Source organism: Mustela nigripes, chromosome 3 (genome assembly GCF_022355385.1).
Source record: "Mustela nigripes isolate SB6536 chromosome 3, MUSNIG.SB6536, whole genome shotgun sequence".
Lineage (NCBI taxonomy): Eukaryota > Metazoa > Chordata > Mammalia > Carnivora > Mustelidae > Mustela > Mustela nigripes.
The window spans coordinates 156,701,653-156,729,485 of record NC_081559.1 but is presented as its reverse complement, the minus strand read 5'-3'; the positions used below and the strand labels follow the sequence as shown (position 1 = coordinate 156,729,485).

The 27,833-nt window shown below is 42.3% G+C and overlaps 1 protein-coding gene across 4 annotated transcripts in view; it reads left to right on the top strand.

The window, feature by feature from the left end:
* Nucleotides 1–27,833, top strand: part of PLEKHF2 (pleckstrin homology and FYVE domain containing 2) — a 75,147-nt gene that overhangs the window by 21,950 nt on the left and 25,364 nt on the right. Inside the window, exon 1 of one of the 4 annotated variants that reach the window (XM_059394896.1) lies at nt 21,729–22,048. The exons of the other annotated variants lie outside the window; for them this stretch is intronic. The gene's annotated coding sequence lies outside the window, so the exon portion shown is untranslated. Of the gene's footprint in view, nt 1–21,728; nt 22,049–27,833 lie in introns of those variants that run through there. 4 annotated transcript variants of the gene reach the window in all.

Genomic DNA, 27,833 nt, shown 5'->3' with positions numbered 1-27,833 from the left:
CCTTTTTTTTTTTTTTTTTAAGATTTTATTTATTTATTTGACAGAGAGAAATCACAAGTAGATGGAGAGGCAGGCAGAGAGAGAGAGAGGGAAGCAGGCTTCCTGCTGAGCAGAGAGCCCGATGCAGGACTCAATCCCAGGACTCTGAGATCATGACCTGAGCCGAAGGCAGCGCCTTAACCCACTGAGCCACCCAGGCGCCCCAGATCATATTACTTTTTTAAAGATTTTATTTATTTGAGAGAGAGAGAGTCAGTGTACACAAGCAGGGGAAGTGCAGAGGGAGAGGGAGAAGCCGACTCCCTGCTGAGCAGGGAGGTGATGCAGGGCTCCATCCCAGGACGCTGGGATCATGACCTGAAACAAAGGCAGATAGATGCTTAACCAACTGAGCCATCCAGGTGCCCCTCTAGACCATTTTTCTTAGCCTCATCTAAGAATGTTTATACAGCGAATAGCCTTGGAATATGGTTGGAATATAGAAATAGCATCTTCCAGGAGAGCGAAGGGCAGCCATGTTTACAGTCCAGTATAATAAAGATAATGTCTCCTCTGGAGCAAAGGGTATTATTACTGCCCATTGTAAAAGATTCATGTTTCCTAAGCTCAGGCTTGCCTCCTGTAACTCACCCCATTGTGTGCACAGTTGCCATTGGGTTCTCTCCACATTACCCCAGCAGCTGTGTTTATTTTGTGACCTTAGTCCCTCCTCATGGCAAAGTAAATTGGGCCAGTCTGGGCGCCTGATTCTAGGACAGTATTACATTGGCTGGTCAGTACTTACTCTGCACCCCAGCTGGACAATCAGAACTCTCTGAGAGAATGAAGTTGCTACTAACAGGAACAGGAAAGGAAAGGCTGCCTAGAAAGCCTGAACACGAGTTAGATTTGGGGCCACCAACAATGGTAATAGCAAGTCAAATTTTGAATGGAACACATGGACACAAAGAAACAATGTTGCTGTAAGAAACAGAGACAGAGATAGTGTAGCCCAAGAGAAAAAGAGAAAAAGTAGCTTTGGTTCCTGATGGCTTCCTAGTCTCTGCTAACAGAGATCTTTATCATAAATGTCCTTTTTCTAAGGACTTGAGTGAGTCTTTGTTTCAATCAACCAAAGGAGCCTGACCAAGACAGCTGGCCATGTCTGTAAGCAAACGTCTAGCTGGGAGACAATACACTCTTGCTCTATCACAAAAGACTCCTCTTCCAAAAAGGGACCATGAATGTGGGGCAATCATCTTAATCACTCATAGGAACCAGAAAGTTGCCTTTAAGAATATTACATTAGGGGCACCTGGGTGGCTGGGTGGGTTAAAGCCTCTGCCTTCGGCTCAGATCATGATCTCAGGGTCCTGGGATCGAGCCCCACATCGGGCTCTCTGCTCAGCGGGAAGCCTGCTTCCCCCCTTCTCTCTGCCTGCCTCTCTGCCTAATTGTGATCTATCTCTCTCTCTCTCTCTGTCAAATAAATAAATAAAATATTTTTTTAAAAAAATAATATTACTTTAAAAAGGAGAATCTTGTGGTATGTGACTTATATCTCAATAAAGCTGTTATTTTAAAGTGTTTTTTTTTTAAGAAAGCTAATATAAATACAAATTATTGAGTTTTTCTTGAAAGTACCAGAGAAGTCATTAAAGACAAATGTGTGGGACAGATGGAGTCTTCCTGAATATAAGGAACAAGAAGAGCTTGGGAGTGTAATGTCCACATGCCCTGGGTCATTTGGATCGGTGACCTAAGAGCTTGGACAGTCCCAGGGGAAACCTGAGGGACCCAGGACGGCCCTGACTATGGAATTAAATAGTCTGGGCAGCAGGTATCTAGTTAGGTCGACCTAAGGTCGCTTAGGTGACCTTAACATCTGCTGGTGTTTCTCATCCATTAGGATGGCCATTAACCAAAGAATAGAAAACAACAAATGTTGGCATGGATGTGGAGAAACTGGAACGCTTGTGCATTGCTGGTGGGGACGTAAAATGGTGCACCCGCTGTAGAGAAACTGCCATACTATTTTCTACAGAAAAGGAAATCCAGTTACACAGAAGATGTTGTCCTGAGTGGTGGGTGTGGAGTGGGGGGCCTCTAAGAGGAAATGCAGTGAGGTTAGCACAGAGAGAGCATTAAATGGCTCCCAAAGCCATCCCTTAGGTTTTATCAAGATCCAGGACCCAGAAGAATTGGGCAGAGCCTTGAGATGAGTCTCAGACCAACGTGGAATACTTAGGGGCTCTCTTCTCTGTAGTAGTAAACTCATGCATAAATACTCATATTCATATTCATATTATTTTGAGTATGCAAATTAGAATATCATAAATGGACATGCCATCTAGACCCAAGAGCATAGGGGAGGTGCTGCCTGGGCCCTAGGGACATAATGAATGACCCCCCACACACATGCTATAGATCCCCTGGGATAGTGTTTCTAATAATGTGTCATATGACATTCTGTGTGTTCCATGTAAGAAAGGATTTGGTCTTCCAAATAAGGCTGATAGGTCACTGTCTGCAACCTCTCTACCCCCTTTGCTGATATGGAAACAAACTTTAATTGGTGAAATAAAAAGTGGCTTCTTCAAGATTTTGCAGATGGGGCCATTTCTGCCTCTCTTAGGAAGTATTTTGTTACACTTCCAAACAATTTGAAGTTGTGGATCAGTATGTTTTTATAGGAATTCTTCTTTTCTCTATCTTCTTTGAATTACCTTTATCAAGCCCCCTGGATAATGATAGAATGCGTTCTTATCAATTCAGAAAGGGGATCCTAATGTTGCCCCACGGAATTAGGGCAATTCCTCCAGTAATCATGCCCTTAGTCCAATAGTAGCCAGTAATGGTGGGCAGGTGTTCTTAGGACTAGGGGCATGTACCTGAGAGATGTTTGGAGAAGCAAAGACTTCAGTTTGAGGTCATGAGACAGAATGAACATATTTAACTCTGTAGCTGTGGTCTCATTAGCATCTTGCCTACCCCACAAACCATGCTGCAGACAGAACAAGCCTCAGCCTCTTACCCAGCAACCATCAAGATGCCTTTGCAGGGGTGCCTGGGTGGTTCAGTTCGTTAAGCAGCTGCCTTCCACTCAGGTCATGATCCTGGATTGAGTCCCTGCTCAGCGGGGAGATTGCTTCTCCATCAGACCCTCTCCCCTCCCATGCTGTTTTTCACTCGCTCACTCTCTCAAATAAATAAATAAATAAATAAATAAAATCTTAAAAAAAAAAAAAAAGATGCTTTTGCAGAGGTCTGGATCAACAGACATGATTGCATTGCTCTGTGGTGTATCGTTCGTGAGTGCCATCCACTTAAGAAGCTAGATGGGCTATTTAAGCAGTTCCCACTCTTAGCAATGTGCAGCATTAGACATATTCCCGTACAGATAGAACTAACACACACTGAGTGCTTGCTCCGTCCCAGCCACAGTTCTAAGGGCTTTTGATGCTTACTCATTGAATCTTCAAAACAACCCAGTAAGGTAAGAGCTATTATTATTCTGATGGAGCAGGTGTAGAAATTTAAATAAAGAGCTGTTAAGTCACTTCATCCAAAAGCAGCAGCCTGTAAGGGGCAGAGCTGGGGTTTGAGCCCAGAAAATCTGGAGTTAGAATCTGTGCTTTTAAATCTTTACACTACTCTGCCTCTCTTGTACTATATGGTTTGATACAGTGGATAATTATACATCAGAACCACATTGTCTTCCAGTCTTCTGAAGGACCTTTTGGCCCTCTTTAGGGTTGGTTGTTTGCCCCCTTCCCCCTACCATCAAGATGTCTTTGGTTAATATCCTTTCTGGATCCCAACACTCAGTGTCAGTTCTAGGATTTGTGTTGCTATGGAAAATTTCTGGTTGAAAGTGGTTTTCTTATGCTGATTAGTAAATAACTTGTAATTCTTCAGGCAATGAGCTTCTGGAAAGGAATTATGATTACTTTTTAAAGATTTTTTTTTAAGATTTTATTTATTTATTTGACAGAGAGAGGTCACAAGTAGGTAGATAGGCAGGCAGAGAGAGAGAGGAGAAAGCAGGCTCCCTGCCAAGCAGAGAGCCCAATGCAGAACTCGATCCCAGGACCCTGAGATCATGACCTGAGCCGAAGGCAGAAGCTTAACCCACTGAGCCACCCAGGCACCTAAAGACTTTATTTTTTTTTAAGTAATTTCTACACCCAACATGGAGCTCAAACTCACAACCCGGAGATTAAGTCGCATGTTCTGCAGACTGAGCCCACCAGGCATCCCTGGAAAGGAATTATTATTCCATCTCTCTGATCCTCTAGTTGAGGGGAAGCCTGATGGGCTGGCCTGGCTTGTGGGACCTGAGAGGCCTGGGCAGGGAGGCTGAGGCTCTCACCCATGGCTATGAAGGGGAAGCCAAGACTCTCAGACAGGTTGGGGACAGCCAGTAAACTCAGGAGTTTTATTCTAACAGGTCCCCTCAACAAGGTAGGTACAAAAAGCTAAAGCAGAGAGGAATGGATTCAGAAAGACAGTGAAGACAGGAGCAGGAAGAGGCCAGCCAAAAGCAGTCATCAGAGGGCCTTCCAGGCAATTCTGAGCAGCTCTGTGCAAGAGGAGAGACAGGGAGTTATTGCCAGAAGCACAGACAAGTTTGAATAAACTTCACAAACGTCAGGGAAAACTTAAGAATCTATTCAAATCTTATTAATTTTCATATCCCTTAAATATGCATGTTATCAATAGGAGCAATTCTGTATACTCTTTCACTTAGTGTTAATGAAGCATTTCCAGTAATCAACAGAGTCCACATTCTTGGATCTTTTAGTTTTAAGACATTCCTTCCTATTGCTCTGTGGCCATTTCCTTATTCTTGAAGCAGCAGCTCCAGGATCTTTCTAGACTGGGCAATGCTTGCTAAGGTGTTGTGGACATGTGCCTGCTAGGGCAGCATTCCCCCAGACACAGATACACCTGGGCTCATACTCATTGTGGGTGTAGAATCTTGACCTGAAGAATCTTCCAGGTCCATCTTGACCAGCTGGCTACCTCTGATAATAATAACCAAAGGAGTCCTGGGACTCAGTGCTTCATAAAAACCTCAAAGAACTGTGAACGACCAAACCCAGACTACAGAAGAAGAAAAACTGATATATACCAGTTATCCTACACATGACCAGATATTCTATAAGTTTCAAATATTGTCTAGAGTGATTCTATGTCAACTCTTAAGTCCTCTGGCCACGGTTAACGCTTTTGTCCTTGCAATCCCGTGACTCTTCTGGTTTTGTCATTCTGATTCTGTTGATTTCATTCTTTTACTTTCAACCCTCCATTGAGTTCTGCTGCTCTAAGGATGAAACCCATGTTCCCAACTCTGGTCAACAGAATAATGACCCCAAACATGTTCACATTCTAATCCCTGGAACCTGATTATGGGATCTGACATGGCAAAAGAGGCTTTGCTGATGTCATTAAATTAAGGATCCTGAAATGAGACAATTGCCTTGGATTATCCTGGGTGGGCCCGATGTCATCCAAAGGGTCCTTATAAAAGTGAAGCAGAAGGACCAGAGTCAAGAAGGAAGATGTAAGCAGAGATGGCCTCTAGAAGTTGGAAAAATGAAAAAAATAGATTCTGTTCTAGAACCAGAGCAGAAGAATGGTACTGAGGAACATTTCTGTGTACGTGTCAAGGTTTCCACATTATCTTCTTTGATGTCATAGACTTACAGTCTTCTGAAAATCATCAAGCACAATGTAGCTATGCATAAGCCACAATGCTTCTTAAGTGCCCTCCATGTGCAAAGACCTCTGCTTTTTCTTTTTTTTTAAAGATTTACTTATTTATTTTAGAGATGGGGAAGAGGCAAAGAGAGAGAATCCCAAGCAGACTCTCTCTATGCTGAGCGCACAGAGCCCAACATGGGGCTCGATCTCACAACGCTGACATCACCACCTGAGCCGAAACCAAAAGTTGGATGCTTAACTGTGGCACACAGGTGCCCCAAGACCTCTGCTTTTGTATATAATTATAGTAGGTTGAACAGTGGTGCCCCCCTAATAGGTTCAAATATTAACCGCTACAACCTCTGAAATGACCTTATTTTGCAAAAAGTTCCTTACAGATATAATTACAGTAAGGATCTCAAGGTAAGATCATCCTGGACTCAGGGTAGTCCTAACTCCAACAAGAGATGTCCTTAAAAGAGAAAACAGAAGGAGATTTGAGGCACAGAGACACACGGGGGCAAAGCCATGTGAAGACAGTGGCAAAGATCGGACCTATGTCACCACAAGCCAAGGAAAGCCTGGAGGCGCGAGAAGTTGGAAGAAGCAAGGAAGGATTCTCCACCAGAGTCATCAGAGGAAGCACAACCTTGCCAACACCTTCAGAGGGAGTCCAGACTTGGGGCCTCCAGAATTGTGAAGGAATCCATTTTTGTCGTTTTAAAGCCTGGCTTGTGGTCATTTATTATGACAGCCACAGAAAATAACACAGAAACCTTCTCCATATTTCTCCATGATGCTGTAAGCTGCTAAGATCAGGTTTGCCTATCACATGGCATGGCAGACAAAAGGGACCTTGCCTTCCTGCTCCCTCTCATCCCTCAGTGCTTCTGCTGGTTCCTGTCTCATCTCTTCTGTGCTTTAAGGACTCACTACACACTTCTCAGTGTAACTTTGCTTTCAATGTACACAGTGTACCCAACATGAAGATTAAAAATGTTCAGCAACAGGGATGGCCCAGGCACTGCCCAGCTGGAATGGACACTGGTTGCTGGGATGGAGCACAGCCCTGAAGGCCCCTGCCGGGCCAGGCATTACCCCTTTAGGGGCTGGATCGTGGCTGCCAGATACTGGCAAGAGTCCCGCTGGGAATTCTTACTGTGTTCTGGAAACTATGCTCAGTGGACCATCTCTCTGAAACCCCACCACCACTAGACGGGTAAAGAGACCGAGGCTAAAGGAGGTTCATTGATGTGCCTGAAGTCCTGTAAGTGGCAAGCAGGTGCAGAGTGAGGGCCCAAGGCCAGCCAGCTTGGCTCTGAGCTCTGTTGTGGAGCATGTGAGGAAATGTCTGGACAGGGTCATTTCTCTCCCTTGGAAAAGGAGTGTCATCCAGACTGGGGCCCTCAGAAACACAAATTATTTATTTCAGAAAAAATGGCATCATAGGGGATACTGGTTGACTCATCATTCAGTCCCAGTTGGAGCCTCAGACTCAAGGAATGCAGGAACCCCAAGGGAGAGTGGCCATGGGTATGGGGTGCCCCTCCACGGGCACCTCAGGTTGAGGTGAGCCCCAGGCTCATGACACAGTCATGGCAGAGAGCTCAGAGTACATGGAGGCTGAGGGACTTCCGGGGAGTTGGGAATGACAGCCAGGACCTCAAAGGTGAGAACTTGGTAAGATCTCCTGAAGCCTGAGGTTTCCCCACATGTGCTTTTCTTTCCCGGCCTGCCTCCCTGAGGTGATCCTGTTAGGCCTTGGTATGGAGAGTCCACACGTGCTTATGTGAGGGAAGGACAGAGGGGGTAAAACAAGCAAGCCTGGTTCTCCAGCTTTCAAGTGGAGAAGTGAATCCAGAGATAGCAGGGGCAGTGTTGCTTGGAAAGAAGACCTTCAGCAGCCTGGGCCCGCAGAAGAGAAAAAAGAGAACCAGAAAGGCCTACCTCAGCCTCCCCACCACAGCTGTGGCCCCTGGGGGCTTCACCACAGACAGATGGAGGGAAAAGGGTGTCTGGTACCATGCTATTTACCGGTGCGAGACCTCCTTGCCTTTACTCCTTGCCCCCCCATATGCTAGTAGCCATGTTTGGTGAAAGTGGCCTTTCCCAGTACTACATTTGTAGGTGTGCTTTACAGGAACTAGTCCCAAGCGATTCATTATTCTATTACATTAGTTAGCTGTTGGCAGACCTGTCATATCATATAAGAAAGCAGAGCTATTTTGGTGCTTGTACTCATGAGTCATCTCGCCAACTTGCTGTATATATTTTCTACCCCTGTTCTAGAATCACATTCTTTCATTCAGTGAATACAGGTGATAATGATGTTTTTACTTTCTCCTACATTCTTTTTTTCCTGAGATCAAAATAGCAACAAGAACCAAAAAGACAGATAAGACTTTCTTCAACATCCCATGGGGATTTCTAAAACTCCCTTTGACACCCATGCTTCCACTTAGATCTGAAATTGCAAATAAGCGACTATAAATGTTCTTCTGAGATTTGCAATAAGCAGAAGTGTATATCCAGAAAGCCTTGCATTTGTAGGGAAATATAAAATCCTGTGCTCATCTTACCAAATAGCCAATACTTCAAAAAATTCCTTTATGGGTTCCATAGATCTGCTTTGTCTGTCATTGCTACTGAAGTCTAAAAAGTTTGTCTTGAACACCTCAATGTGTGTCAACCGCAAGCAGGCTGAAGGAGAGAGGGAAAAATATATGGTGACTCAAGAAAAGATAGATAGTGACGAGAAGACTGTCATGTGTTTCATTCACTACACTCTTTCTGGAAGGTCTCCCTTGGCAACTTTTAAGTGTTCTGTCATCATTTCTTGGAGGCTTCTCTAGCTGTTCAAATGTGGTGCGAAGATGAGAAAACTATAATATGAAAGTAAGGGAGGGTCTGGCTCCTCTGATGGAAACATGTTTCTCCATTTCCCCATTTTACCTCACCTTGAAACGCTCTCTCGTTGACTCAGTCACACTGCCTGGAGCTCTGTAGCATATTCTCCAAGGGACACACACTTCCCCATTCATAGAACCACATCAGGAAGTTAAAAGCATAACTTTGACTCAAGGGGAAATTTTCTGTCCACATGTTTTCCAGTACACAAGCTGTCGTGCTTCTGGTGAGGGTCTACACCGCGCCAAATTTATTCTCAGGGGCATTCAACCCAACTGCTCAACAGATAGTTTGTTGTTGTTGCTTGTTTTTTAAATAAACTCCACCCCCAACATGGGACTCAAACTCACCACCCAGAGATCAAGAGTTGTGTGTTCTACCAACTCAGCCAGCCATGTGCCCTTCAGCAGATGGTTTTGAGAGAGACTTGGACCTCAGAGAGCTTCCCATGGTCATTTGTCCAGGCAAATGGCTAAAATTACTGAATCTACAAGTCAACACTTAGGGAATGGCACGCCTCAACAGCTGATAATCTGGAATGTTCTCAACTTTTAAAAGAGGATGCAGATGGTAATTTTGTTCTTCAGCCCACAGCAGGGGCCCAGACATTTTGTGGAGACTGTTCTCAATACATCTTTTTTATTGTTTAAAAATATTTTGTTTATTTATTTGACAGAAAGAGAGACCACAAGCAAGCAGAGTGGCTGACAGAGGCAGAGGGAGAAGCAGGCTCACTGATGAGCTGATATTCCAACGTGGGGTTCGATCCCAGGACCCTAGGACCATGACCTGGCCTGAAGGCAGATGCTTAACAACTGAACCACTTAGGCGCCCCTATTCTCAGTACATCTTAGGCTCAGTTGAACCTTATTTTGAAGTGAAAATACATGTATTTTAGGGAACCAAAAGTGACTTAAGGTGGCTGGATTACACTGCTATTAATTAGTAATAATTAGTCTCTTTGTTGATATCAACTGAAATTCCAATTTAGACTGATATAACAAAAGAAATTCATTGTCTTACCTAAAAGGCAAATGGTTGTTCAGGCCAGAGATGACTTAAGCTATTGATAAGTCTTGATGGACTAAGTAAGGGTCTTATTTCTTTTACTCTCTCTGTTTTGAGCCCAACAGTCCTGGGGTCATAGGATTCTTTGCTCACATCAGAAGGGAAGAGAACATCTTTTTCTTTAATTGTCAGTGACAATTCCTGGGTTTGCATTCCAGGAATGGGACCAATTACTGGGTCTGGGAGTATGGGGTAGCATGCTGGGCAAAAGCCAGCTTGTCTTTGGAGCTGAGAGTCAGTTGATATGCCTAAACCGTTTTTCTAAGAATGGGGTAGAAATGGTTATGCAAAGGAAATTTGCAATATTGATTTACCAAAAGAAGAGTACATGGATATAAGGAGGGGGAAAAAAAAAAACCAACATCCTTGGGACGCCTGGGTGTCTCAGTTGGTTAAGCAGCTGCATCTGGCTCAGGTCATAATCCCAGTGTCCTGGGATCGAGTCCCGCATCAGGCTCCTTGCTCCGCAGGAAGCCTGCTTCTCCCTCTGCCACTCTGTCTGCCTGTGCTCACTCTCTCTCTCTGACAAATAAATAAATAAAATCTTAAAAAAAAAAAAAAAAAAAAAAAAGTCCTCTGTAAGTCTGTGAAGGGGAAAACTGTAAGCTCTCCAGAAAGGGAGGAAGGGTTGTAATCGGCAGTTTTCACCCAGCATCCACAGAAAGCTCTCCAGAGACATTTAATATCTAACAACCTTTTTAAAAATAAAGCTTTTTTGTGTGTAGTTGCAAGAGTTTGATGTCTGGTTAGTGAGTAGATGGATGCCCATTATCTTCCCCTTTGTAGTTTTGTTATGTTTAGACTATTTCACAAGTAAAAAGTGGAAGTAATGTAAAGACATAGTAGACGTTACCAGTGCTTACCAATATGTCATTTTTTTTTCTCCCTCCCACACCCCAAGAAACTACATTTCCTTGCTTGCCTCATGCTGACCAATAGGCTGTAAGCGAAAATGATACCTGTCTCTGGTCTGAGACAGTGAAAACATCCTGGGCAGACGTTCAGTTCTGCCTCCCTTTTAGGGGATAGCGATGACCAGATCTTGAGACCGTAGAGCCACAAGAGCAAAGAAGCCTGCATCCCTGAGTCACTGCAAGGATGCCAGCTGCCTTGGAAAGTGGCCACAGATTCCAGTTGTTTTTTTCTGGGTGTCCAATCACTCCCAAACTTACTGGCTTAAAGCAATTATTTCCCATGGTTCTGCAGGTGCTAGACGGGCTCAGTTAGGCAGTTGTCACTAAGGGTCTCTCATACTATTGCAGACAGCCATTGACTGATGCTGCAGTCATCTAACCACTCATCTGAGCAGGATGTCCAAAATGGCTGGAATTAATGCTATCAGCTCAGAGCTCTGGCGCTGTCAACCACAGCACCTAAATGCCTTGGGCTTCTTACTGTATGGGTCTTGGGTCTGAGAAGAAGCATCCCAAGAGCATGTGTTCCAAGAGACCCAGGAGGAGTTAAAAAGCTTCTAACATCTTGTCCTTGGATGTCCCATTTGGTCATTGCTGCCATAGTCTATTGGTCAAGGCAAGTCACCAAGGTCAGTCCAACTTTAAAGCAAGAGAAATTAGACCCCTACACTTGATATAGGAAGTAGCGTATAGTATAGGAAGGAAAGGTGTTGATAGTGACCATCTTTTCTTATCTACTGTGTCTGACCTACAGTGGACTTTGGATGAGCAAGAAATAATTTTATGTGATAAGCCACTGAAATTTAGGGAGTTGTTTGTTACCTTAGGATAAGCCTCACTTAAGCTATCAAACAGAATGGGAATTACAGAAAATATGAAGAAAATCCAAAGGAAAATGACTATGATTAAACTCTCATGTATTTCCTTATCTTTTGTACATATTTTTGTATAGTTATCATATGATGTAGATAAGTTTAGTGTTTTTTTTCCCACTTAGAATTATAATATAAATATATCCTTTTCCTATCCAGAAGTCTTAGTAAAGAATTTAAATTACTGAATAGTATTTCATTGACAAAGCACTCAACTGCTTCCAGATAGTCTATCTATACTGCCATAAATATCTTTGTGTATAAAGTGTTATTTCTTTTTGATAGATTATATTCATTCATCTTTAGATCCCTGATTTTGAAAGGTCCTAATAAATTTCTTGACATCATCCCTACTGTGTCCTTTGTGGACAGTGCCCCAGTTTATATTTCCAGTCCAGCTCTCTCCACTTACTCTAGACTTGACATCACTACTTGTGATCAGTAATAGACATTTCAAACCAAGTATGTCAAATTATTCTTGATTTTCTCTCCACTTCTGAAATCAGCTCCTTTTAGGCATTGTTATGTCAGTAAATGAAGCCACGATCTGCTCAACTGCTCAAGCCTAAAGGTGGGAGTCACTCTTCATTCCTCCCATTCTTTTGCCTTCTTGCAGTCAGTTAGCAAGTCCTACCTGTTTTATCTCCCAAATATCCCTCTTTGTCCATTTATTTCTTTCCAAGCTGCCTGCCTGGCCTCATCTGTCATTGTCTTCCCCTGAACTACTGCAGTATTTAGCTAAGAGGTCTTCCTGCTTCCATTTTTGTCTTCAATTCGGAGTTAAATCTGTTGAAACTTTAAATCAGAGAGTGTCACTCTCCTGCCTATAACCTAGTTCAGGCCCTTCTGGTTCAGGCCAGAACCCTCTGGCTTCTGTCTACCACAATTAGCTCTTAATACCTGCCCCCTCCAGCCACATTGATCTTTCTAGTCTGAGTTCACTGTAAACTCTTTCTGCCCTAGGAACTTTGCATATGTTCCTTCTTGTCCTAGAACAGTTTTCCCCAGCTCTTCCATCTTTCAACTCAATTGCCATCTTCTTAGAGAAGTTGTATGGACTGTTCTATTTAAAATAGCCAGTCACTTTCCATTAAATACGCTGTGATAGCTCCAGAACTTTTATACAAGGATAGTTTAGGGGCAATAATCTGGTTGAGAGTGTGTGATGGTGGGAGGGGCTAGTGGCAACTTTCAGCTAGGACTCTTGTCTTAAAGATACATTTGCATAGCAACTTCTAGGAGACTGAGAGACTATCAACTGTCTTCTCAAAGACCAGTGATAGTGTTGGTGGGGTGGATGAATATTATGGGAATAAAACACCTCCCACCCTAAACAGTTGCTGGGTCCCCCCCAAATTGGGTACCCCAATAATGGGTCAGTGATTAAAGGAGCGAGACTGATACAAAGCAAAGGTCAAGCAAAGCTTTATTTCGCGCCAAGCATCAGGAATCATATCAACCGTCAAACAGACCAGTCGGGGCCACCCCTCCAGAGAGGACGATCCCTCCCTGCTTTCCAGACTAACTTTTTTAGAGCAAAGGCCATGTGGTTGGGCCTGGCCACACACAGGTGGCCAATGAGATTGTAGCACACACAGGAAACTCCATAGTGATGCTAGATGACCAACTGAATTACAATTTACCCTAGTAGACATTTGATTTAGCCTATCACACCTTGGTTAGGATTGGCGCCAAAAGGCTCCCAAAGGGCAGGGGCTCATACTCCTTGGTAGCTAGGAGACAGTATGCGCCCCCACTGATTGAATACCTCCACCTGGCCTGACCCACCCTTGTACTTGGACTTTGTTACCTGTGACTGGTTTCCTGGACTTGCTTTTAAGTAAGTTCCCCTTGGGGGGCCAAGGTCAATTTAAGCTTTACAGCAAAATGGCAGTTTACCGGGAGTGGGGCTGCTCTGGCTGAATAGGCCCTTACACAGTCCTGGCTGATGTCATGGTACTTGCCATCTCTATTTCCTTTACTGAACTCATCACTGTCTGCAATTATCTTATTATATGTGTTTTCTCCCTTTGCTAGAAGGTGGGCTCCTTGAAGACAGGGTTCTTGTCTGTCTTCCCTATGTACCCAATGCCACCCCTAACTCTAATAACAATACTTCATAGTAGTCAATGATATTTTTTAATAAATTAATGAATTGCTTTATAAATAAATAGTACTGAGTTACTCTATCTTATATTTCCATCCCAACTTTATCCCCAAGTAGATTTCCATGGATTATTTTGATCTTCTAATCCACGAGGTACGTATCTATATTTCTATACATATACACGACATTCCATTTCTGGAGAAGTATAATGTGTGTCAGGACTTTTCATGCAGGATGGCAGAGGCTAGGAGAAAATAAAGTGAAGATATGCTGGAGATTATATGAAAGAAAAATGACAGGAAAATGGTTCAGTACTTGGAGAACATGAAAAGAAGGCACTATATGGCAGAGGAGGTCATTCAGACCTTTGCATTATCATTAAAAATCTATTCCAGATCAAAATGTCCTTTCCAACAGGTTTGACCCCACACTTTAGAAATAGTCCTCTGCACCACATCCTACAGTCTCTGGCTGTGAGCCTGTGTTTCTTGACTGTGTTCCCTATTTCTTGGCTGGTTTGCCTGCCTTGCCACTCAGTTTCATTTCCAAATTCGGGTTTCCTTATGTGTGAGTCACAGTGCAGTAAACAGAGATTGCATGTGCCGAGACTCAAATAGGTGGAACAGGACTACTGTTCTACAAGGAGTTTCTCCAGAGTGTTCTTGGTCCAGCCACTTGGCCCCTCTTCTAGAACCAGAAGCCCTGCTGTGTCTGGCCAGGCCTGCCTGTCTGGCACCTACCAGTTCTGGGAGCTGAGCTTGGGCTAAGGACTGAAGCAACACGTGGGTGTGTCTGGGTGGAAGTCATGGACTGAGATGGGTGTTGGGAGCTGCTCCATACAGAGCAGAGGGAAACGAGGTGAGAAGAGCAGCTGGGTGGTTATAGCTAAATGATGGCTTGTTTTCACAGGATGTGTTCTGCTTGTGAACATTCCTTGTTTGTTGTCAATCTAGAATGTATAAAGGGTCGTCAGAGAGACACAAATATGGAGCAGGGACCTTTGCAAGAACTGGCCAGAGATCTATAAATCAGGAATGTCAAGAATTAATAGGCTATTTCCTTCCTTTTCACATAAGTGATAGAATTTATATTTTATTAATAATTTCAACAGCAAAAAGCATTTACTACTACAACATGACCACCACATCCACTATTTATTGAGTACCTAGTATTTTCCAAGCACCTACTGTTTGCAATGAGTTTGCCTTATATTATCCCCAATCTTTATCATCCTAGGATAGAGGGGATTCTTTTCCCATTTTTACAGATTTTACTAATAAGAAGATTGAGCAGAGCAGAACAGTTAAGCCTTTTACACAAGGTTATACAGCTAATAAGTTGGAGAATCAGAATTTGAACGTAGTTCTGACTCCAAACTCTGAAAGCTTTTCTTTTTATTGGAAATGAATTTTTTTAATGAAATCATGCTTCAATTTCTTCTCTTTACATGAAAGTATGAATGACCTATTTATACTAGTACTCCTGAAAAGTATATGGCTTTTTAGAATAGATTCTCTTGATAATACTTGGATTCCAAGTTTCTGTTGAATTTTGTTTAATCTGGCACCAACTTTGAAAAACATGTTACAGTATTCCAACTTTGTAGGTTCTGAACTTATTTTAAGCTAGTTTTATAGAAGGTGAACTTTTTCAATAACTGCTTGTTGATGTTAATGTTTTGTCATTTACAGGGTTAATGTAGAGGCATAAGGCATTTGTTGTATAATTCCACTCTACTGGCAGGGAAGGTAATGTGCAAATAATTTAGGAATTTTCTAGAGAAGAAAGCAACCATTGTGCCTTTTTGTGTATGAGTACTTGAATATGATTTTTACCTCATTGAAAATTCACTGATGATTGTGCCTTCTGTTTTTTTAAATAAAACAATATATACTTGTTATAGGAGATATAACAAGTATATCTTGTTAAAGAAGGAAAAGAATTGTGCATAATCCTACCAAAGGTAAAGAATTAATATAGTTGTATCTTTTTCAGGTCTGTTTTATACAAAAGTTTGCATAGTTTACACATAATTTACTACTCTACCTGGAACTTATTTCGGCACGGGGCATTAAGCCTTATGTTTCTGGTAAGACAGAAATGAGTTTGAAATGAGTCCCTTAGTTTCCAGTATGACACATGGTGTCCCTGTTGGAAATACATAAACTTGGTTAGGAGCGAGGCAAATCCCTGATCAATTTATAACCACTGTTGAGAAAATTCACAAGATTCTTGATGTATACTAGATTCATATGTTAAAACTTCCAAGATCAACATCAAATTTCTGCCAAGAAAACTTAATTTTTTTAAATGTTAATAAGCTTCTTTGTTCAAATTTAAATGTCAGTTTTTTATTGTAAGGTAAGATAGCTTGACAGGTGGTTAAAAGAGCAGTAGTCTGGGAAATACAATTTACAATAAGTCTTTTAAGAAATGAATTCAAATTCCTTCCAGAAAGCTTCTCAACTCCCCTAGCTTTTCCAAGAGACGTGTGCAATATATATATATTTCTTTCTGCATGGATTTTATTTCTTAAAGAAGTTTTAGGTTTAAAAAAAAAAAAGAAGTTTTAGGTTCAGAGAAAAACTGAGGGGAAAGTACAGAGAGTTCCATAAAATTCCTACCCCCACCCCCACGCACAAGCACACCCTCCCCCACTATCAGCATCCCACACCAGAGTGGCACATTTATTACAATCAGTGAGTCTACATTGACACGTCCTTATCACCCACAGTCCATAGTATATGTTAAGGTTCACTCCTTTAATGCTACATTCTATTACTTTTAACAAATATATAGTGACATGTGTCCATGAGTATAGTATTGTACAGAATAGTTTCACTGCCCTAAAAATCCTGTTAATCCCTCCCTTTCCCCTAATGCCTAGCAACCATGGATCATTTTACTGTCTTACAATATTTTTTTTTTAAGATTTTATTTATTTATTTGACAGACAGAGATCACAAGTAGGCAGAGAGGCAGGCAGAGAGAGAGAGAGAGAGAGAGAGAGAGAGGGAAGCAGGCTTCCTGCGGAGCAGAGAGCCTGATGCGGGGCTCGATCCCAGGACCCTGAGACCATGACCCAAGCTGAAGGCAGCAGCCCAAACCACTGAGCCACCCAGGCGCCCCTGTCTTGCAATATTTTTAAGAGAACTTTCTATGTCATTTTATTGGGAAATGTTTCTAAATGATCTTCTAGGAGCCGACTATAAGGCTCTCAGATTAAAATGCCTAGAACTATATTTCCAGGAGTCATGGGGCCTTCCTGCTTTAAAGCAAAAAGTTTGCAATGATGCAATTGGGGGATGTGGTTATAACTTGGATTATTCTCTTCACATAATGAAGTTTTGTAAGGAATATAGTATCTGTTCCCACTTCCTACAGCTCAGGATCTCCAGTAAATGTGATGGGCCCAAGCTGGTTGTAGGATACAGTGGTCAGTAAAGCTGCAAACATCCTGTATTTAAGTGTTTAGAAAGAACACCTGTATAGGAGAGGTTATACCCCCATAGCTAGGGAGCATTTTATCTCAGGCAGGAAGGGTAAATTCACTTTTTGTTCCTTGGAGAATTAAAAAAAAAAAACAACAATACATAAAATACATTGTTATTTAATCACATGGCTATCAGTCTGGACTTATTTTGAGACTGGATATTTAAGACACCTATCTTAGTTTGTTTTGAATTATTTAGTAGTTTCTTTAGTGCTTTATTGTGTATATTTTTAAATATTGGGGGGGGGAGATTTTCAAACTTAGAGTTTGCTCAAATAAAAATTATACCAAGAACACCATATGCTCTATCCAGATTCACTTACTATCATTTTACTTCATTTGCCTTATCATACATATATAAGGGGTTTCTTTCTTTCAGAGATAATATTTCAAATATATGTTACATATGAAATGTTTTCAGAATATTTGAGAGTATGTTATATACCTCGTGGTCCTTTACCCCTGAATACTTTCGTGTGTATATCCTAAGAAGAGGAACATTCTCTTATATAACCAAGACAGTAAATTTAACTCTAATATAATACATTTATCTACTTTTCAGTTCATATTCCAATTTTTTCAATTAGCCCAATAACGTCCTTTGTAGTGTTCTCCCTTTCTACTACAGGACCCAGTCTAGAGTGAGGTATTATATTTAGTTGTCATGTGTTTTTCTTTTTTAGGGGGGAAGGGGGGCAGAGGGAGAGGGAGAATCTTAAGTAGCTTCCATGCCCAGCACACAGCCTGACATGGGGCTCGGTTCCATAACCCTGAGATCATGACCTGAGCCAAATTCAGGAGTCAGACACCCAACTAACTGAGCCACCCAGGCATCCCTGTCATGTTTCTTTTACCTCTTTTAATCTGGAAAATTTCCACTTCCCTTTTTAAGAACACAGCCTTACCACCCCTCTTAAAAAACAGAATATTATGGGGACACCTAGGTGGCTCAGTGGGTTGGGCCTCTGCCTTTGGCTCAGGTCATGGTCTCAGGGTCCTGGGATCAGGTCCCACATCGGGCTCTCTGCTCGGTGGGGAGCCTGTTTCCTCTTCTCTTTCTCTCTGCCTGCCTCTCTGACTACTTGTGATCTCTGTCTGTCAACTAAATAAATAAAATCTAAAAAAAAAAAAAAACCCACAAATCCACAGAATATTATGTTTCAGGTTTCACTGATATCTTCTCAAAAATCTAGGGAAACAGCCCTTTCTGATCTGAGCTGCCTGTTTGAAGCTGTGCTGGAGAACAGCGATTTCTCCTTTTCTTCTGCCTTTCAAATCTCACATAGGTGTCTCCACTGGCAGAATTTAACCAGGAACCATTCAGGGAAAAGTCTTCCAGAAAAGAGAATTCTGAGCTTTTTTCCCGTGGTGCAGAGGAGAATGTAGAGAGGGGTGGCAATGGTGCTAAGCTGACCACAGAGAAGCTGGGGATAGAACAGAGAAGACAAGGGGCTCCCTTCCCTCACAGAGCTTACAGTCTCCAGGGAGATCTGTAGGTGCTATGAGGGAAGCACACAGGGCTGCGACCCAGAATTACATGGGCACTCTCTCAGGGCACAGAGGCCTGAAAGATAACAGGGAGCCACAGCTATGTAAAGGGTGGGGTGCGGTGGGCTTGACTCTCTAGGTAGAAAATTGGCCAGGAAGTGGGTCCCTTAGCAGAAAAGAGCATGGTATATTTTAGAAACAACAGGAGACTGACACGAATGGATTTTGGTGGAGCTTGGCATCATTTTATGGTGGAGACAATGGTCGAGGCTGGATTGTGCTGGGCTTTACAGGACCTGTCATGATCTGGCATTTTGTTCTAAGTGAAAGAAATGTTCCTACTCCATGTGGATTTGGGCAAATGAGAGAAAGGCCTCTGCTCCTCGAAGCATTTCTATCTTGCTGGAAAATTGTTGTAAAATAGTTTTAGCAGAACAAGGCACTTCTTTGAAATCTGCCAGAGGATATTTGTAATAAATACAAAATTTACAATGCCCCAATGTGAAAGGCAATCTTCCAAAGTTTTATTCTACTACAACCTGTACAACTGTATATAGCAGCCTCTGTGGGGAGCCACAGAAGGCTTGCTACCAGGGGAAGTGGTACAGTCCTGTGTTGTCCCTGTGTGAAGGGGTCACCAAGAGAGGAGAGGAGTTTAGATGAAGTGTTTTGGAAGAAGGTCCGACGATATTTAGGAAGCAAAGGGATTGGATGAAGGAAGTAGGAAAGAGGATGAGACGGTTGGTGGCAACTCACCAGACTTGTGGGTGAGAATGCAATTTCACTGAGATGGGCACAACTAGAAGACCAGGGGCTTCAGAAAGAAGAAATGGAGGAGTAAGTAAAAGTCCTGGTGTTTTCCAGCTCTCCTTGAATGCTCTGCTTTCAACAAAAGTTCACCAAACTCTTTGTCTTTTCCCAAATTAATACCTTGAAAAACTTACCCATTAAAATAAATAATACCATCTTTGCCTTTCAGGTTTATCGAATGTATCAAATTCAGTTACTGAGTTTATCGAAACTCAAATTTTACCAATATTTTCAAGTTCCTCTATGTTTCAGGGACTCTGCCACAGACTTTACACACCTTATCTCATTTCCTCTGCTCAGCAATCCGTGAGGTAGTTCCTATTTTTATCTTCATTTTACAGAGGAGATGTGAAGCTCAGAGAGAGATCTTATCAGTCAATTTGAACATGGTACAGTGGTTACAGTTGTCAGGCATGAGTTGATCCTATTGCCTTAGACCCTTGTTTATGTCAGCTTTGTCAGTGCTATCCAATAGCACTTTCTGCAACATATTTTATATCTGCACTGTCCAGTAGTCATGTGGCAATTAAGTTCTTAAAATGTGGTGCAACTAAGGAACTGAATTTTTAATAACTATATGTGGTTAGTGGTTACCATATTTGTTGGTGCAACTCTAAATCAGTGGAGTCCAAATTGGGTTACGCATAGCCCAGGGAGGAGACAGAACATGCAGAGTAAAGAAAGAAAACTCACACAATGTTTTAAATAATTATTTCTTTTTGTGTGTGTGTATGTTTTATAATGTACATAATATATTAGTTATATAATAGATTTTAGTTATATAAAATATAGTGTGTATATGCACACTATATATTGTATCTATTATTACATGTGTAATTAATATCTATTATATACAATAGTTTTTATCTAACACTTACATAGCACTTACCATGTACCAGGCACCATGCTTTACAAATATTAACTCATTTAATCTTCATAATGATATGGGAGGTAGATGCTTTCATTATAGTCCTTTTGGCTTCTAAGTCCACGCCTTTTAGGATAAAGTAAGTATATCGGGAGGGGAGTGTGGGCAAACATTTTTACTGATGAATGAGTGACCAAAAATATTCGGTGACAATTGCTGTAGGCTAGACATAGCAACTCCTAACCTCAAAATTTAAAACGATTTTGGGTGATCAAGCCTACCTTTTTTCACTGATGAAATGTTGCTTTGCATGTAGAGAAGGCAGAGGCTGAAAGAAGGTGCCGGTAGGGTGATGGTTAAACAAGTGTCCCGTGAACATTGTCCTTGTCTACAGAGACAACTATAACACATGTGAAGATTTGCGTGATGGGGATACTGTAAGTTCCCCTGTTTAAAAAAGTTCATCCTTGCTAGTTTTGTTCTAGTTACTAATTTAAAAAAAATTGTTTCTGAGACATTGAAATAGGGGATGATGGGAGACGAAGACCTAGAGGAGGTAGAATCCCAGATAAAAAGCGGATCAGAAACAAGACCTGCTCCTCTTGTTCCTTGGTGGATGCTCATTTACACGCAGCTTGGGTGCTGGCGGCTCTAATTTGAGAAACATCAAACAAAGGTTAAATATCCTTGAAATAATAGACCAGTGGGAAAGATAAAATTTACCCAAATCTAATTCTCACCTACACACTTTTTGTGTGGAGTATGCAGTCCCCTTTCCCCATTCCTTGGCCATTTCGGACAGCTTGGTATCTCTCCACGTACCCACCAGCGCGCTTAACAGTTGCTGCGGTATGAGGAAGGGCAGATTCAACCTTATATACTATCATTACCGTTTCTAAGTATGTGAAGTAGGTAGATGAGGTTTTGCAGCGTCAGGGCAAAGTTCTGGTAAGACCGGAGTTCTAAGGCAGGCAATAAAGTCTTGCACTTAAAGAGCCGTGCATAGTCCGCGGGGTGTATGTGTTGCAACCGCAGCTCTTTCGGTTTCAAGAGGTGGGGGTTTCAGGGAAAGCAAATGAAAGGTGTGACAGGCAAGAAAGCCGCGCTAACTGGGAGTAGCAAACAGACATCTGCCCGCACGCCTTTGGGTATCTAACATCCAAAAAGCCTTTCTTTCCCGCCCGCAGAAAGTTCTTGAGTTGCCTGGGGATGCCCGTTCAGTGGGTGGGGAAAGGCAACCCAACCTTCCTTCCATTCTTCCGAAAAAATACTCGTAATGAGATGAACAATCCTTGCCAAAGGATTGCCAAGAGGCAGGAACTCCAGGTGAAACGTCCCACGCGTACCCAACAGATGCCAGTGCGCGAGTCCACAGAGTGAGCGGAGGAACCTCCTCTCCGTCCCCGCAGCCTAGGTGGGTGTGGCCTTCGCTGAGGCCCCTCCCCCTCGAGCACGTCGCGCGGGGCCGCACGGGCGGGGCGAGGGAACAAGCAAGAAAGGGCGGGGAGTGAGCCTTGTGGGTGTGCTCGTGCCCGAGTGCTCGCGCCTGGCGTGTGGGCGGCGGCGCGCTCGTGCACGCGCAGGGGAGAGACCAGCCCAAGCGGCCGTTGTGGGGTTCGACTGGAGGGGCGGGGGAGTCACCTGCGAGCGGCGGTGCCGGCCGGCCGCCTGCCCGCCCGCCCGCCGCGTCCGGATCGCGCCGGCTGCGCGGGGCCGCTGTCTGCACACACCCTGGGAGGCTGGGGCGGACGAGCGGACAGAGTCCGCGCCCGGCGCCCGGGACGAGGAAGAGTCGGACCTTCGCCGCCGCCGCCGTCGCCGCCCGTGCCCGCCTGGGTAGGTGAAGCCCGAGGCTGGTTGTGCGTCGGTCCCTCGCGGGCCGGGAGAGGAGAAGCGAAACTTTCTGGCGCTTCCCCCGCGGTCCCCGGGCCGTCTGCGGCGCGGGGAGGTGTCGTCGTCGCGGGCGGCGGCCGACGCCATGTTGGGGTCTGTGAGAAACGGGGCGCTCCGGGCCGCTCCCCGCGCGCTGGGGCTGGCCTGCCGACGCCGGGAGCGAGCCGCACCCGCCCGCAGGACACCGCCGCCTGCGCCCGCGGGCTCCGGGGCTGTCCGGAGGGTCCGCGCTGGCGCCTGCCGGGGCGGCGGGGCCGCGGACCGCGGGGCCGGGCGCGGGCGGAGGCGCCTAGGGGGTCCGCAGGTCGAGCGAGAAGTTGCGGGGCACGAGGGCTGGGGTCCCGTTCGCGGCCAGTGGCGTCTCAGGGTCCCCTCGTCTTTCTGTCCAAAAAGTTTGAGGGGTCTGGGCATTAGGGAAGTTGTGAGTTGAACGGCATATTTTTTATGTGACTCGGGGCAAAAAATGGCACCACAGAATTTGTTCTGATGGAAGCGTTGGCTCTAACGCGTTTATTTAGAGCCTTTTAAAGTTGTATGGTCTTCGGCCGAATTTATTTTTCCTTTTTTAAAAATTTCCCGAGGTCCGAGAGCTTGCTGCTCATGTTGCTTGAATTCCCTTGTGTGTTCTTGCATTATAGCAATAACTCGTGAGTGTGCGGTGGACATGGTAGTATTAAGGTTACACATAACTAAGCCCTTTTGTAATTCATGGACTCACAAAGTGTGTAAGTTGATAAATACCTTCTTTGTTGTGATGTAGTACGTTACAGGAGAGACTTAACTAAAGACAGACTTAGGAACTTTGACAGACTTAAAGGCATGTGTCTTAAGGTGAAGTAATCTTGACATTACAAAGCTTTTTTTTCTTCTCTTTGTTTTTTTAAAGGTGAGTGTCTGCCATGTTTTGAGCATTCACCCTTTTTTTCTGTACTGTAGTAGCTCACGGGGTCCTCAAGTTAATTCAGTATTAAGGAAAGCTTCTATTTTTAATCTCTTCAGGTCTTGACAGCGCTGGAGGTGAATGGTATTAGGTTTCTCTCCTTAATTGGAAAGCACATCCTATCGCCTCAAAAACAGAAAAGTGGTGTACTGACCCAAGGGATCAAAAAAGATTCAGCCCGAATTACCCCAGTCCAATGAATGTAAATTGATGTGTTTAATAAAGGCATTTTAGCTTTAAAATTCTGCTAAATGAACTGAAGGGGCTCTTAACCACAAATAGGATGAGCCCTAAAACATTTCTTGGAGAATTTCTCTTCTTAATCTAGAGGTAATGATAGAGCTTCTGCTCAGATTTGGCTGCTAATTTCCTTAGTTCTTAAATCCTTTTTGTTTTGCTCCATTGTCAAGTAAACACCATTATACACATTTGTTTTTCTGCATGAAGAATTCACCTAGGAATGAGGTGACTTAACTAACTTCATAAGTCTTGCAGCCAAACTGGTATTGAACTGAGGTCTTTATGACTCTGAAGCCTTCGTGTTTTTCCTATAGCTTTAACTTTGTAGGATACTGAACTCCTGTCATGGAGCAGTCTCTGTCCACCTTGTTTCCTCTGTCTTTGCTGCTCTTGCTGATTTTAATTCCTCAGTAAATTTTTTTTCCTAGAGAGCTGATTTACAAGGGTTCTTGTAGTGAAATTTTCACTTGAGTCTATACTTTTTGAAACCTTTCTGTGCTGTTCTCCTTATCCTACTCCCTTTCTCTCGCCAAGAATAATTAACTTATACCATTGCCATCCAGTAAATACTACACTGATCTGTCATGGCACCTCCTTGACTAAATAGCCTTTGCATGATTGACCTCTTCATCCCCAGTGTGCAGAGAACATAGCAGAAGCTCAGGAAAGGCTTGAATGGATGAGGGCACATCTGTTCCTTGTAAATCATACTTCATGAATTTCTTATTAAATTGCCCTTCCCAGGGGCACCTGGGTGGCATATTCAGTTAAGCATCCAACTCTTGGTTTTGGCTCAGGTCATGATCTCAGGGCAGGGGGCTCCGCAGTCAGAGCAAAGTGTGCTTGAGATTCTTTCCCTCCCTTTCTGCCCCTCCTCCCTTCTTTCTGTGCTCCCTCAGGAGCGCGCACGCTCTAGCTCTCTCTCAAATAACTAAGATAAAAAATAAAATAAAATAAATTGCCCTTTCCATGGGCATAGAAGTTCAATCTTCTCTAATACTTTTTTAGGTGTGTGTGGGGGGGTGGGAATGTTTATCTTGTTAACTAAGTAAATTTAGACCTGGAAATACAGACCTTGAATGTTTATGAAATTTCTAAGTAGATAATGGTATAATCAGCAAAGAAGCAGCAATGTGGCAACAAAAGAGTAATAATCATAATTTTAAAGTGTGATTGAATTTATTTGTACTAGGTGGAAATAGAGGTAATTCCTTATAAATTTGAAGGTCATGTTTATACATTTAAGCTCTTTGATAGAGCAACTCTCCTTACTGTCAGTTATTGTTTTGTCAGAATTATCTTAGGATTTTGGTTTAGAATGCCTTACTTAATGGAAAGCATATAAAAATTGCTTTTCTATTGATAAGCTTATCTATGAGAACCAGCTTTGTATGCCAGCTGCATGCTTAATAGCAATGTTTTTGTTGGCTTAGCTGAATAAAGTATACTTCATAGATACACTTGTAGAGTGCTGTGTCAGGTCCCAAACCTCTCTAGGTAAAGGTGTTTACTAATTATATAATGAAACTACTGTAGAATTTGGGGTTAAATCCCTGCCCCCCCCCAAAATAACTTTCTCTCCATTAATTACACACTAGTGTGCCTAATTTGTAAGGTTCTAGGAAGGAAGAGAAGGCATTCAAGTAGTTACTGTGAGTGCTAGAAAAAGTAGGTTGCGTGTGGGGTGGACTGGAACAAACATATCTGTAGCTGTACTCCTTACTGGCCTGTGACTCTAGAACAAGTTGCTTCATTTCTCTAAGTTTCACAGGACTCATTTGTGAAACGGACACGGCTATTTACCTCAAAGTGTTGTGAGGATTTACTAAAATATGTTTGTGGAAGTGCATGGTGCATGATACTCATTAGCAAATGAACAAAGTAATTGTCATTTACATAGGATCATAGAATTTTTAAAGGAAGCAACTTTTAGGGGCACCTGGGTGGCACAGTTGGTGAGCATTCTGGTTTTGGCTCAGATCTGATCTCCTGGTGGTAAGATCCACCCTAGGTGGGGCTCCCAGCTCAGCATGGAGTCTGCTTAAGACTCTCTCTCCCCCTGTGATCTCTCTCAATTAAATAAATCTTAAAAACAAAACAAAAAAAAAAGTAAGCAGCAGTTAGATATATGTATTTTAGTTTTCAACCTTGGATGCACATTAGAATTCCGCGAAGAACTTACTAAAAATGATTCCTGAACTTCCACCCTGGAATCCTAGAACCAAAAAAGAATTGCTGGGTTTGGGGTCAAAGCATAGGTAGTTTTGCCTGTTTTTTGTTTGTTTGTTTGTTTGTTTGTTTTTTAAACACCCATGATTTTAATGTGTAGTCAAGGTTGAGAATCACTGATAAAATTCACTCTTCCATTTCCTTAGTCTCTTCGTTTTGTGGTTGAATAAAGTACAGAGACAGGTTAAGTACCCCCCAAATTCCTATCAGACTACAAAGAATATATCTGAATCAAGGAAAGTGAAGTATATAAAGGTTACAGTACAGTTATAATCATTTCAGACCAGAAAGGTGGGCCACGTTTGTAAGTAACTACAGTTGACTTATTCCAGTGACCTTCACCACCACTCTGCATCAGCAACCTACACGAATGACCCAGTTATTTAACCTTGTCATCATTTTGAACTGCCTCAGGTCTTAAACTAACGAGGTGGTGATTCAGGAGCCCATGTTTCTGTTTTCCATCTTACCTGATGAACCAGCTTTTTGTCCTCATTGTCTTCTCCCAGGCTGTTCATTTTCCACCTTTCCAGTGCTGAACCTTGGAGTTCATATTCTGTGAAATCACTAGCACCTCATATTCCTCTCCTTGACCTTTGCTGTATATAGCTGGTCGATTCTCAACTTGTAAATACCGCTGTTTCCTTTTTCTGCCTAGCACTCCTGAAAAAAGTCACAGCTTTGGTGACTGTTGAGTATTTGTTTTCCAGCTGCCTGTGTACTAGCTGCTTTCTAATCCTTTTCTCATCCCCAAGTTGATTCATTTTCTCTGTTGTGTTTTCAGTCTAACTCAGATTATTAACCCCAATCTTGAAATGCTTGACTCTTAGGATGAACTTGCTTCTAAAATGATTAAGATTTTGTGATGTGAATTTTCTGTTTTCTCCTTTGCATTAACTTTTTCGTCTTTTTTTCTTTCCATTTTTGTAAGTGGAATTATACTTCTTTATGTTTGTTTCATTTAAATAATAGTTGAGGAAAAATTAAAAAGATCTTTATTGTTTATTTTTTATCAGTTGTATCTGTAATTTTGCATTTGTTTTTTACACATATTTTTCTACATGTTCTTTACATCTTATTACTTAATCAGTAAGTATTTTTTGTCTATGAGAGAATATGTGTTGGAGGCCTGGGTTGCTCAGTCAGTTAACGTTAAGCTTAAGCGTTTACCTTGGGCTCCTGTCATGATCCCAGAATCCCACAGGGAGTCTGCTTCTCCCTCTGACCTCCCCTCCCCCCCCCATCTTGTGCTTACTCGCTTGCTCTCATTCACTCACTCTCTCTCGGAAATAAATAATAAATAAAATATTTTTAAAATATATGTGTTCATTATAAAATAATTAGGCAACGTAAAAATATTTTATCCTGGTACTTAGAGACAATGAGTACTAAATTTTTGGTGTGTCTTTCCAGACTTAAAAAAAAAAGGGGGGGTTTCTATTATATGTGCTGTTTAGAAATCTAATAACTGCCTTATTTAACAATTTTCCACATTAAATATTAATCTGTTCTGTCAAGAATTGTTGAAAAATCATAATATGGATGTGCCATAATTGACGTAACTAGGCTCCTATTGTTGACCGCTTAAGTTATTTCTGGCTTTTCAGCATTATTAAGACAAAGCTAGAGTGAACTTTTGTATGTGAATAACTTTGTACAATGGTCTGTTTTTTTGCATATGTTCTTGGAAATAGAATTCTTGTGTAAACTTTCTAGAGTGCTTCTGATGCCAAAAATGGCATTTAGAAAAGTTGTTGCAGTGTATTCTGTGAAGAATTAGTGCCCATTTCCCCCACATCTTAAGTGAATAATACATCATTTTTATTTGTATTTCTTTGATTAGCACTGAGAACCAACATTATTCCATTTACTGGTCATTTTTATTTGTTGTTTTGGAAATTGTATCTCATCCATTTTTCTTTGGGGATATTTTCCTTTTTTTCTTTTGATTTAATTATATGGGCCTTTTTTATAGTAAAAATGTTGACCCTTTGTCATATGTTACAAATATTTTTCTTAAACTTTAATGCTTTTTTCCCTTCATTGTTGCAGTTTTAAAATTTTTTGTGGTAAAATATCTTCTTTTAAGACATTTGACTTTTTCATGGTATATATAATAACCACTCCTCTCTCTGGCTAGAAATTTAAATTCTGTTTTTCACTATTAGACTTAATGCCAGAGGGAAAACTTTTTACGTACAGCATGTGTGCCCCTCCCCCAACCTCCACAAGAGTTTCTTTCTCAAGATAAATTTCTGTGGTTAAAAATGCCAGGGTCAAAGGGCAGTGCTTTCTGAAGCATTTTATTATTATACATTA